Source organism: Melozone crissalis, unplaced genomic scaffold (assembly GCF_028551555.1).
Source record: "Melozone crissalis strain CALT ecotype California unplaced genomic scaffold, PUWL_Pcris_2 ptg000018l_1, whole genome shotgun sequence".
In the NCBI taxonomy this organism is placed as follows: Eukaryota; Metazoa; Chordata; class Aves; order Passeriformes; family Passerellidae; genus Melozone; species Melozone crissalis.
This window is the reverse complement of record NW_026535796.1, coordinates 18,576,378-18,590,103: the sequence shown is the minus strand read 5'-3', so window position 1 is coordinate 18,590,103 and position 13,726 is coordinate 18,576,378. Positions and strand designations below refer to the sequence as shown.

Below are 13,726 nucleotides of genomic sequence, written 5' to 3'. Positions count from 1 at the left end.
CTTCCCTTCCAGGTCCCCTTTAAAGATGGTTTAGGGTTCCCAAGTGGCTTATAGCCATTCATCTGGCCTCTGTCATGACTTCCCCTTGGACTTCTCTTGTAGACCTGAGCACCCAGGATAAATCCATTCCCTCCTGCCTGCCCACCACTGTCAGTGAGCCTGCTGTCATTCTGCTCTGTGGTGGGTTCATAGTGACCTTTGGGCTTTTTCTTTGCCATACTGCTGCAGTAAATCCGATCCATCTGCACATCAGTACCCTTCTGTTTTCTTCTTCCCTGACCTCTGCCTGCTAACACATCCCTAGTTCTAGTGACCTTAGGTACAGGAAGAATCCTCCTTAAGTCCTTATCCCAAAGGTGGCAACTCCTGCTATTAAATAATAATCATAGAGTAATAATCACCAGAGGGCTGGGAGGGACTTCAGGAGATCTCTGAAGCTGTCACCCCTCTCCAAGGTGGAGTCTCCCAGGAGCAGAGCATGACGTGGGCATTAAATGCTTCCAGCAATTGGGATGCTGCAGCCTCCCCAGCAGCCCCCTGCGGCCCAGGAGACCGTCCTGGAGAAAAAGCACTTTCTTGAGCATAGCACAAACCCTTCCTCCTGCAAATAAGGCTGATGGTTACTTGTCCTTCTTCTGGTGAATCTGGAGTAGAACTGATCATTGTCTGCTTTATAGAACCTTTATATAATAACAAAACAGCTCTTAGAGTAACTGAGAAAGAGGCATTTGCTCACTTGCAAAGTCAGGAAATTCCCTGCCAATGGACATTCTTTGTCGGGGATCCTTTGCCAGCATAGGCTGAGCACTAAGCCCCACAATCTGCATTTTCCTTTTGAATGACTCCCACAAAATAAACCAAATATCACATCCAAGGAGATTTATTACATCCCTTCCAAGGGCGAAGCATTCCTCAGCTACATTCCACTTCTGTCTTTTGTGCTTAGGAAAGGGGAAAAAAATCGCTGTGATGCCTCTGGATCCCACCCCTCCAGGGCTTCTGTCGTTAATAAAGTCGAGCAGCTGGAGCCAGATTTGTCAGACTAGTCCTGAATGGCTGGCTCGCTCCTGCTGCAGGAGCAGCACCATCAGAGCAGCGCTAGGATTCCTGCTTCTGCTGAAAGACTAATAAGTCGTGGCACCACGTTTCCTCAGTAAAACCACCTTTTGTTGTTCCCAGTGACACCTTATCCCCGTGGCAGCAGCTTGCCAGAGTGAATCTTCTCGTTTCCTTGCTGCTTTGCCTCTGCATGATGCAAGAGTTTGCAATGCTTTTTGGGAACTCAGATGTGCTCTCAGAGACTCTGCTTGAAGCAATTGCTCTCTCCAGGCTTTGCAGTGAAGCTTTTACCCAGATGTGTAAATGAGGATGTGTATAGAGGGAGGGCAAGGAGGTGAAACCTCTGTTGTGTTATCTGAGCTTAATTAAGTTTCACCCCTAGGCAGCTGCTAATTGATTGACCCCAGGATTGTAAAAGGGAGCAAATTTACCAGAGCTAATTAAAAGAGCAAAGTTTGGAATTTGAAATTTTTTATTTTATAGATTAATACCTTTGACTGATGTCTTGCTGACTGATATTCGTGAAACAAACTCTGTTCAGCAAATGTTGGTAGGTGGATTTGGCTTTTTAAACCCAAATGAGAGATATGGTGAGTACACAGATGCCTGTTCATCCTCACTATGTCCCTTGCCAGCATTTATAGGTATCATTTAAATGGAGCTCTGATACTGCTTTCTGCTCCAGCCAAGGCTGTGCTAACCAGCTTGTTGTCTCTTCCAGCAAGATATCAAGTACATTTCAATTTCACAGGCTTCAAAACCTTTTCACAAAATTGACAAAAAAACCCTCCCCAAACAGAGATTATTTCACCCACCATAAAATGCAGTCACTGCAGGTGTGGGTGAAGCCAGCTGTGCAACAGCACAGGGCAACACCCCAGTGCAATGGTGTAGTAATGGAGAAGGGGAAAAGATGCTGTGTAAAAGGGGAGCTGCAGGATGAACAAAGGGAGGAGGATTGTCTTGTCCCAAACAGCTGGAACATGCACCATTTGGAACGTTCAAAGATTGTTTCCAGTCGGATGAGGTTCACATCTGTCCTACACAATCACACTCCCATGCAGAGCAGGAGTCACCCAAGTGACAGTTGCCTTCTCAGATACATCAGGACACCGTTTGCAGGCCTCCTCTCCAGGTACTAGTCCTGACCTTTTGTTGGTGAGGTTTGACACAAAAGGAGCTCATCCTGTCAGACTGAGACATAGCCAGTGTGCGGAAAAGGCTACAGAAAATAGGGTGTGCAGAACAGTGTGGAATAGATATGCGCACCTGAAGATGTGAAGGATGAAGGAGACCATTATGAGCACCATGGAAGAGCAGCCACTGCCCAGCTGACAGGTGGCTACTAGAAGGCCAACTTTCACAACCAGCCCAGCAAAAATTCCTTTTATCACTTGGAGCGAATTCACTGCAGCTCCCATCAGCCTTTAAACAATTTCAGATGGGTTTTGAAGCTGTCTATAGTGTGGAGGGGAAAGTCCTGTTGTGTAGCAAACTCAAAAAGTAGTGTGCACAACCTGGATGTGAGAAGTTGAGGCATATTTGAAGTTTCCCCTGGCAGCCTGTGAATTGCTTCCCTTTTTTTTCCTTGCAAGGACAGACTGTTGTCCTATTCCTTCCAGCTTGTCATCCTCAGAGAAGATGCTCATCTCTCCTGAAGAGATTTCATGCATTCTATGAAGATTTTCAAAAATTTGATGGAACTGCCAGCTGAATAGCTGAATAGCAACATGGACAAATGACACTTGTCCTACATGGGTTTCACTGTGAGCACATCTCTACAGTTAAGATTGTCTACCTCTGTCCTAGGCTTGTTTGCCTCTAGGCCTTTCAGAGCCCTTCTGAGGTGTTTTTCTGTCTCTTCTGCTTGTAAAATGTTTAACATGTGTGAGCACTTAAAGGAAAGTTCCAAATTTAACACCATATTTGAAATTTTCTGGTTTCTTTGTTCTCTGATTTAGGTAGTGGTTCCCAGGAATAAATCTTTAGCTGTAGCTATGAGGAAGAGGGACTGTTACTCTCTCTATAGTGAAATGACATTTGTTGACAGGAAGGACTGACCTTCCAGGAGAAGATGTTACTGAGGAAAGAGAGGAAGCCAAGTGTCTTCTCTTTGGAGTATACGGATGTCCCCCTCCTGAGTGCACTTGTGACCCTCACAACTGTCTCCCCTACTGTTTGCTCTGTCTGCTTCTTTCTCTTTCTTCTTTTCCTCTCTCCCCAACCACACCCACTATTTAACCATTTAGATATAAAAATAAAAAATAAGAAAACCACTCAACCCACTAGACAGAGGGTTTGCTAAAGAAGGGTAATTTTAAAAGCAAGTCTTTGAGGTCAGTGTGTAATTGTACCATTGGGACTATGTGATCTGAGACAAAAATAATCCACTGAGTATCTGGTCAAGAAGGAGAGGATGGCAGCCTGCAGTGAGGGAAGAGTGACCTATATGCAATTGACCAGGCAGCAAAAGACCAGGCAAAACTACTTGCTGGCACCAGAATTAATATTTATGTAGAATACTGCAAAATATTCTGTCTGTGATGGGATCATTACAGCTGTTGCTCAGGTCACAACCTCCCTTGGTATGTGCCAGGAAGCATTGGGTACTTCCTGGAAATTTAATGGTCTTCCACAGAAATAAAGATATGATGTGAAGTATATTTATATATTAACTTGCTCATGAGGAACATTTCTGGTTTGTGGACTTTTGGGTGCTGAGGTTTTTTAACAGTTCTCCATTTTCAAACCCCTGTTTCAGGTGCTTTATGAAAACCTGAATTCTGCAAAGGGTTCATAGGACTGTAAGCCATGCTCTCAGAATAAAGAAAGGCGTTTTCACCCCTATAAATATCAGTTCCATCCTTTGCAGTTACTTCTCAGTTATAAGTGACAGCAGTAAGTTATGTGGGCCATTCATATAATGTATTTTACCAGTACTTCCTTTAGTGCATTTTAAAGGAAGAAGTGAACCTGCTAAGTGCCCAAATATCTCTGCTGTCTGCTAGTCCTGAGAGCGCAATACAGGGGGTAGGAGCACCACAGTGCTTTGTTTTGTTTATTGTTCTGGCAGAGACAGTGGCAGCCCCCATCACTTGGAAATAATGATGCCAATTCCCATACTGGGGTAAAACACTAACTGTTTACAGAGAATCATGATTTTCCTGGCTTCAGAGGTGGCTCGGTGACACCAAGCAGACTTTCATCTCTCTTGTTCCTGAGTTACTTTCACACTATCTCATATAAAAGCACCATAAAAATCAGTTTTATTGTGAAAGAAGTTAAATTTGAGAGATGGGAATATTCTTGTACATTAATGCCAGTGGCTGGGGGTATAGAGCTCTACCTGAATTGATACTACTGGTGTTTCCACTCCAAGGTGTCCAGCCGTGAACTCTCCAAGATTTCACTGCAGTTCAATATTTTCCTTTCTCAAACCACTGTCTGTGCATGAAAGGATTTATTTTCAATCAGAGGCCAGTGCTGGTTGCAGGGGTCTTTACTTTGTGACCTTCAATTCTGTTTCTAGGAGGAGACAGTGGGTTTTAGTACCTTCTTGCTGTGGCTGTTTCTGGGCAAGCCCTTCCCAGAACAGATGCCACTGATCCAGGAGGTCCTGCTGCCTCCCCTTTATTTAAGTGCTGGTTACACAGCTCCGCCAGGATCCATTGCTGCTGTAAACCACGTTCAAGGGATAAGCAATTTAGGGTTTGGAGTCATTGTAGACCAGCCCTGGAGACCTCATGCAATTGTTTTTCATCCTTCTTGCACCCGCAGTTCTGCTAGATTAGAGTTACTGCACATTCCAGACGCTCTCTGACTGAATTTGAGTTGGGAAAGACACACACAAAAAAAGAAATTTGTGTTGTAAATTAGATTTCTCAGATTTCAGTGATTTGTCATGGTAATGTGGCTCAATCTATGCAGTCATAGAAACATTTCACAAGTTCAAACTCTTCGATGCTATTAACTTCCCCAGTGTAGCAGGGTGCAGCGACCGTAGGAGGTAAAGGTTAATTTCAAATCAGCTGTGATAGAAAAAAGACATGGCACCCCACATGGGAAAGCATTAAACCTACAAAATGAGGATTAAGCTAGAAAGCATTCCCCAGCCCTAGATATCTATTTGGGAAGACTGGATTCTTGGCTCAATTGTTTTGTGCCCCTTCCTGCCCCTGTACAAGTCCAACAGGGTATATGCTGCCTCTTGGTGCAGCTCAGGTCAGTGGGACAGCACTCAAACACTTTCCTGTGTGCATTGTGCTTGCCCACAAGCCAAACCAAAAACTGTAATTCAGAACTCACTCAATGGGGTGATCTAAAAATAATAGGATTAAAACCAGTAAATGATGGTTTCCTGGGTTCCCTTGCCTATGTTGGAGCCAGCAGGGTGCATTTTCAGCCAGTTCCCTGCAACTGTCAGAAGTCACCTAAGAGCAGGGAAGGCAAGAAGTTTCCACGTTTCCAGGACTTCAGGTGCCCAGGCTTTGGGAAAGCTGCTAAATGTTCTGAGATACTTGGAGAAAGGAAGATCTGGCAACTCCGCTAGCCCTGTTTGCCACACAAACCAGAATGTCTCATTTCTCTAGTACCTCTTTTCCTAGAAAAACTGGCTGCTCACGACCTGCATGGGTGGTCTCTTCAATGGGTCAAAAACTGGCTGCATGTCCAGAGCCAGAGAACTGTGGTGAATAGAGCTAAATCCATTTGGCAGCTGGTTGCTAGCGGTGCTCCCCAGGGCTCAGTTTTGGGATTGGTCCTGTTTTAACATCTTTATTGATGACTTGGACATTGGGATTGATGGCACCCTCAGTAAATTTGCAGATGACACTAAGTTGTGTGGGAGTGTTGATCTGATTTGAGGGTAGGAAGTCTCTGCAGAGGGATCTGGACAGGCTCAACCAATGGACTGAGGACAACTGCATGAGGTTCAATAAGGAAAAGTGCTGGGTCCTGCACTTGGGTCACAACAACCCCAAGCAGCACTACAGGCTCGGGGAAGAGTGGCTGTAAAAATGCCCAGCAGAAAACAACCTGGGAGTGCTGGTCAACAGAGGCTGAACATGATCCAGTGTGTGTCCAAGTGGCCAAGAATGCCAATGGCATCCTTATGTGTCTAAGGATGTGCCTCATGCCAATGTGTCTATAATAGTGTAGCCAGCAGGACCAGGGCAGTGATCTCCCCTCTGTACTCAGTACTGGTGAGGCCACACCTCAAGTGCTGCATCCAGTTTTGGGCCCCCTTTAAAAAGGACATTGAGGTGCTGTCCAGGTAGAGACTGATTTCTTCTACCATGCCTGCAGTGAAAGAACCAGAGGGAATGGCCTTGAGTTGATACAGGGGAGATTCAGTATTAGTATAATGAGTATTAGAAAAAGATTTTTCATTGTTAGGGTGGTCAGACATTGCAATAGATTGCCAGGGAGGTGGTGAAATCACCATCCTTGAAGGTGTTTAAGAGGCATCTGGATCTGTTCTGGGTGATATGGTTTAGTGGTTTAAGGATTACCCTGATACTGCTGGGTGGATGTTAGGACTTGGTTATCTTAAAGTTCTCTTCCAACTTTGATGGTTGTATAATCAGTGGATGTTAGAGATGCACAGGTGCAGAGCCACAGGCAAGGAGTTCTTGAGCACTTCAAAGAGCCTCTTTCTTAGTGATGCTGCCTTTGGCCATGTTTCACGCTTCATGTTTTAGGCTGCTGCTACGCTCAAGTTCTTGATGAATCAAAAGCTGTACAGGAAATGGCAGCATCAAAGGGACCTGCTCAGGATGCCAAGGAGACACAGGTACTTGGGGAGGACCCAGGGACTCTATTGCCTTGCCTTGCCTTGCCTTGCCTTGCCTTGCCTTGCCTTGCCTAACCTATCCACCCCACAGTCAGCTGCAGAAACCACATCTCTCCCCACTTCTGTTTCCTTGCTGGGCATCTCTCTAGCAATCATGAGGGATTTGTCTGTCAGTGGATCTTAACAGAAGGCAGCTGATAACTTTTATTTCTTTATTTCAGATCTCAGTCCATGCACGAAGAGCATGCCACACTTGGCAACAGCTGTATGAGACTTTTTGATCCAGGTAGTTCCTCCCCTCCTTTTTGCAAATTGAGAAGGTCACACTAGGGGCAACTTCATTCACCAGGGCTTCCCCCAAAGGAGTTCTTGCTCTGCAAGAGGGCAGTTGGCTGGCCCAGGTGAGCTCTCCTGAGGCTGGGAGAGCAGCAAGGCCAGTTCCCAGGAACAGCTGCATGCCCAAGTGGCATGGACAGTGCCAGCCTCACCTGGCTTTCCTGCATCCCACACCAGCCCCATGCGCTGCTTGGGCAGACAGAGGAGGGCAGGGGAGTTGGCTGCCAAGAGTGACACGTCTGTGTGTGCCTGACAGCATCTGTTGCCATGGCAATGCATATTTGAGTCTGAGCCGTGTTGCATCTTCCCTGAAGTTGTGAATTGAGCTTAGCTTTATTTATTTAAAACCAACCATAACAAGTGCAAGAAAGACAAGAGACACGTTACAAATCCCCTTGCACAGGACGTAGCCAAATGAGTCAGAGGCACTGCAGGCTTTAATCAGCCCACCTGACGTCAAACCTCTCCATCAGAGGAAAGTGCCGCCTGGAAATGTCAACATGCCCAAATGGAAAGGCCAGAAGGTAAATCTTTTCCTGTGCTCACTCAGTGAGTAGGAAAGAACAATTAAAATTCAGCCAGTTCCCTAGACACATCTTAATAGCACTCTGATTGAACGTTTTTCTCCTCCTGGTCCTCTCCCATCGCCGCTGTTAGCTGCCTGGGGACAAGGCCTATTGGTTTGAAGGATCTTTCTAATGTAGCATCATACCCCGATCCTACAAGAACAAGGTGCTACCATCAGCAACAAAAAAGGGCTCTGTAGGAAAATTTTGTCACTGAAGTGACCTCTCCCACAAACACTGAGTTTACCGTGCCATGACAGTGGTTCTCAGTTTCACACATGTGAATGCTCAGGGGTAAAAAGAGCAACTTAGCTTCGACCTATGCCATTTGCCAACAGAAAGTTGGAATGAAGAAGAAAAGCAGCAGGAATTAGACCATTTTTTTTTGCCAGAGGTGTCAGTTACCTGAGGGAAGCCTGACAGATGCACCACAGCAATAGGAAATGATCGTGGTCTGTAACAGATGCATGACCTACTGGGAAGAAAAACCCTCTTGCATCCTTTGTAACAAAACTCAAACTTTGGGCCCCTGTAATATACACAAGGTAAGAAGGAGCCCCCAGCTTTGAGTACAAGAAGCCTGTTCTTGAGTGTATATCTTAAGCTAGGTGTACAAAAGGGAGAGGGGTCAGCCAAGGACACCTACAGCTTTATGTGTCCCTTTGACAAACATCCAGCTAGGAAGCCTAGGAAAACCATCCATTCCCAGCCCACTGGTGTTTGCCAGGAGTGACAAAGGGACACATGCAGACATCAGGGAAAACAAGCACCCAGAGAAGGAGGAAGGAAGGAAGAATGTAAATGCAAACCGCACCACTTAAAAGCAGGGCAGCATTCCAGTTCCTCCAAAGTGCTCCCCACACCCAGCTCTGTACTGCAGCCAATCTGGTGGGCTTCTGATCTTCCCAAAGCACTTAACACTTCTCCCCCTTTTATTTTTGTCCTAAATGTGTTTTGCTTTGGTGGCTGATCCTGGCTATGTGCCTGAGACTTTACACTGGGGTTGCTTTTCTCTAGATGTCTGTAATGAAGGTTTCTTCCACCGTGTTCTCTTCCCCCTGTAGTGAAAGTCTGTAATTACCACTGAGGGGTGAGGCAGACAGCACTGAAACAATGTCATTTGAACGGGGGTGAGACATGTCTGAATTGCCGGGTTGTGCTTTTCTCCTCACAGGATTTCTTTGGATCTGGACCTTGCTTTTAACCCTTGGCAGTACAGGGAACATCATCATCCCACTCCCCTGACCAGCCTGTGTATGCTGTATGTACTTTGTTCTGACCAGGGCAGATTCTGTTGGATGTAGCCAAGATGTGATTGTCCAACTTCTCTACCATGCTTGAGGGGTCAAGTGGCACAAATTTGCATGGATTGCCCTCTAGTCTTTCATGTGGATAACTACGAGTTTGGAGCTGACTCTGTATGGCACATACAGTGTGTCAGAGCAGAGTTGTTGCCATCCCTTGCCCTGACTCATCCAGTCCTGTTCCAGCAGCTCTTCAGCTGCCTCCTGTACCAAAGCCATTTGCTTCCCACTGCTTGATGCAAGGTATCTTCTTGGGGTAAAATTCAGAGTGTGCAGCGCGTCATCCTTCCTAGGGAAAGATTTTAGCTGTAGGAAATGGTTAGGAGAAAAAAGGTGATATATTCTCCCAAGAATTACTCTTCAGGTTGTCTCCAGCCCTATGAAGTCTGCCTGGATCCTTTCTGCAAGCACATCTTGCAACTATGAAGGCTAAAAAACCTAGTAAATAAAAAGTAGTGCATAGGAAGCAGAGGTGGCCACCCTCTTCTGCTGTCCTGCAGCTTCCCATTCACATACTGTCTTCAAATGGCAACTAACTGCTGGAAGGAGATGCCCTCATATTGAAGTTACTCTGCACCCAGTCAGCCTGAAAGTCTGATTCCCCAGGGAGATTGCCAGCTTATGCTCTTTCTGAGGTGTAGAGCAGGAAGGGGAGACTGTGTGTGACAAGGCAAAGGAGCAGTCTTAGCTTGCCATGAAGAAATGAAGGAATTACAAAGAGATTTTTCCTCATATATCAGTTACTTCCAAAGTGGTGAGTTTTCATTTCTCATATTTTGTTACAGTACCCATTTACTATGTGGGGGCTTTGCTTTCTGTCATACTGGCAGAAAGACATACAGCCACAGGCAGCTCAGCCACATTCCCAGGAGCATAGAGGGGTTCTGTGAAGGGATATTCCTAGGGTCCAGTGTCTTGTACTCAAAGCTTTCCTTTTCCGAGGCCTTTCCTCCTTCCTTGTCTGTCACTCGCTCCTTGTTTGCAAGCCTGACTTAAATCTATCCAAGGGCCCCAGGTTTACCCCAGAAAGAATAATAATTGTAGTGCTGAGCTCTGTGGCTTCCCTTTCATTCCCCACATAGCATTAGGGTGCTCATTGAAACCACAGCATTCATGGATCCTCGCCATATGCAAACATGCAATTAATATGCTTTTCACTTTCCCCTCTACTTCCTAAGCAATATGGGGGAGAAAAAAGCACACAAAAGTTGTGGTGCACATTTCCTTATGACACACACGTGTCTGCACTTCTCTGCAGTGCTTCAGCATGGCTCACACCTACCTGGATTTGGTGGTCATTAAAGAAGTGTGTCTGCTTGCAGGCAGACATTTAATTTGATGTCCTGTGTAGCTGCACACAAAGCAATATGCAGAACATAATTCATTCCCTCTTTCAGTTGTGTCAGCAGATCTATGAGCATTCTTTTCCAACAGGTGTTACCGTCCTCTCTGTTTCTAGCAGGGAGCTGCAGTGGGTATGATCTCTGCACGGGCTCCCCTCCCTGTCCCACTGCTGCTTGCTGGTGGTGGGAACAGGTGTGCTGGGTACCTGGATGGGAGTGCACACAGCAGGAAGAAGGAAATGAAAAGCAGCTGATGCTGGCTGGAGAGAGGTGTGCAAGAGAGTTTAAACCAGCCGCTGGAAGGAAATCCAAAGGGAGACACATTTCCTGGATGAGGCAGGGCTGTGGATCAGAGGGCAAAGAAAGGCTCCAGTGATTGCAAGTCCTTCCTCAAAAGTTACCTTTTGCTAGAGAATGTTTTGCTGTATCACTATCCCGACTTTTTCCTGGGTTTTTAATTGCCCCCATAAAAACCTAAATGAAGCAATCGCAGCCAAAGGGTTGGATATGTAACTACTTGTGCCATCACACATGACCTGACTCCTAAGAGCTCGTCTGGGGACTGTAGTACCTCTTCTCTGAAGTAGGCTGAAAGTTCCATTTGCATCCTCACCTTGTTCTCAGTGGGCCTTCAGGAGCAGAGGGGACCTATAATGCAGCAGTTGCTCCCTCTGTCTGTGGTGCACAAAACAGAGAGCAAAACCCCACCAAAGCAATGTATGGAGAAGAAATCAAATCCAGAGAAAAGACAAAGCGAAATGAAGGCAAGACTGTTGCAAAGAGCTACTGAGGAGCCAAAGTGTGGAGTCCGCATGACTCCGGAAAACCTTCATGGCTAGGAAGACAGGCTGTGGCAGAAACTGTATATTCCATCCATATGAACACCAACGCTGGAAAAATAAACGGGACAAATGGTGTCTTTCACAGACTTGAAGTAAAAGCTTTTCTTTGGTGGCAGTCCTAAAGAGCCAGCCTGACCTCCAAAGCAAAGCAGTTCTAACAGCATGAATCATTTCCATACCAGCTGTCCAGGCTGCAAACACTACACAGATGACCCCTCCTGTAACAACAGAGCCTGCATGCAGCAGACCAAAAATCACCGACATTTCACCCTACATTCCTCAAGAAACACTCATCCTTGAAGAGTCTGTGAAACCTCCTGGCACAGTCCTGGGTGAGGGAACCAAAAGCTTCAGCTTGGCTTGTAGCCACATGGCCTGGATTGCTGTCCACGTGTTCAAGCCCAGGGCTTGCTTACCTTGTCTTGTGTGTCCTGCTCACAACAATGCAGGGTGAAGGCAAAGCAAATGCAAAGTGATACGATGAGAGACTTGCAGTTCTCACTCTATGGACATAAAGTCAAGCAGTGGAAGCAGGACCAGGCAGGATGGAGCACAGGAGAGCAGGATCCCTTTCTTCTGAGAAATGGACTGATGATTCACTTCTCAGGAGTGATAAAATTAGTTGGTTGGTCATACACGTGTATTTGCAGTGCCAAATATTGTGAGGCCAGGAAGACTTACCTGTTGTCAGTTTGACTTGTTCAGCCTGAACATACTTGATTGCTATTTCAATCTTCTGCTGTAATCAGATTGCAAGTAAGTCTAAGTATAAAATCAGAGAAAACTGGGCTGAAGGAATTTGAATAATCATGTAATTCAGCCCCTGCCCCAAGGTTGCTTCCTGCTCTGCTGTATCTATGTCCCAAGAGATGGCTGCAGAACTTGGTTTTAAAGATGCTCTAGTGAGGGTGATGCACCATTCAAGTGTTGCAAGCACTGCAGTCCCCAGGCCTCTGCTTCAGCAGTGCCACTCAGCCTGTCCTTTTCCCCCTTTGCTGCAGGCACCCATGCCCAGCTGCAGCAGCATGTCTGAGTTTTTCTGAATTGCAATCACCTCCCCTCACCCATCAACAATTTACCTGTCTCCAGGTCTCTTCTGGAGCACAAAACTGCTTGCCTGCAGAAATAACTGTCCTTTTTGGCTCCAGAGGGTCAGTAGCAACACCCTCTGACCACCTAGATGACATTTCCATTGCCTTTAGTGAATTGCAGTCATGCATGACGTAAGCAAAGCGTCCATTTCAAAGCTCTACACAAATGCTGGGATGGGGGCTCCCATCAGAGCTCTCCAAGATGGGACAGAGCAGCTTTCCTGTTCAACATCAAAATGGGGTATTTGTTATGATTCTTCCTTGCCTTCAAAGGTGCAACAGTGATACGCAGAGAAGCTTCATCTGGGCAGTTACACTCAGCACTAAAAGCACTGAATAGAAGCAGGGTTTCAGACGAGGCAATTTCTTTTTTTTTTTTTTTCTGAGATATTTTAATCTCCAGAATGGATTTCACAGCTCCTATCTGACTGTGCCAAAGCATTTTCCCTTCAGAGCACAGACAAACAAGTGAGGTTTACATTGCTTGACCTTTTCTGATGACACTGCCACCCATGCTGTGCAAACCAGAGCTGACACCATCTGAGCTTCCTCGGCCTGAGGATAAATACAGTGTGTGTCCTGAGAAGAGGCTTCCTTGTGTTAGCTTGGGCGAGGCACTGAACCAGAAGCTCTTGGTTTCACTGGTGAGTCTCCATAGTTAGGGAAGCGATATCCGTGTTTGGTTAGTGGCAGGAGGGGAAGCTGCCCCTGCTGTGGCTCTGTCTGTGCTCTGTGACCCTGGCTGTCACTCCATTGCTATGGCAGGATTCGGTCTGTCTATTCCTTGCAGCTGAGAACCCTGCTGACTGGGATGTTAAAGAAAAGACATCTTCCCACTTACTTGGAGACAGGTTTACTTCTTGCTGAAGGGTCTGGACGTATTTCTTCTTCCCATCTTAAAGTGGCAAAGGTTTTTGTGTTTCCCCCTTTAAACCCACTGGCATCCACATTAACAAAGAGGTTTCTTTACCATTTAGGAAGTAAGAACAGCATTATTTTCTCAGCACAACTCCATCCTGGTTGAATTTATGTCTCTGACCTTTTACCCAAAGGCTCTTTACACTTGACTGAAACATAAGGTAAAAGTAAATGTAACTGAAAGAGCTCATTGTGTGTGTAAGTATAAAGACTTTTGTGTGCAGGATGTGGCTGCTTGTGCAACCAGTAGCCAAGGAGCACCTTGGGTTGTGCTGTTAGTTCTGACTGCCATGGAGAATGTGGAGCAAGAGCCTGGATGGATGAAAACCCCATGTCCAATTCAAGCACTGGCTCCAGCCACCTTCAAATCAGCACTTCTTTGCCAGAACCCTCACAGCTGGCAACTTCTGGCCAGGCTTCCCACAGAAGAGATGCAGTGCTATCTTTGGGGTTTTTTTCTGCAGATGCCTGTGACC

General features: G+C 46.1%; 1 protein-coding gene across 1 annotated transcript in view; it reads left to right on the top strand.

The window, feature by feature from the left end:
- CREB3L1 (cAMP responsive element binding protein 3 like 1) overlaps positions 1 to 13,726 on the top strand; it is a 63,992-nt gene that overhangs the window by 3,706 nt on the left and 46,560 nt on the right. The gene's annotated exons all lie outside the window — the stretch shown is intronic.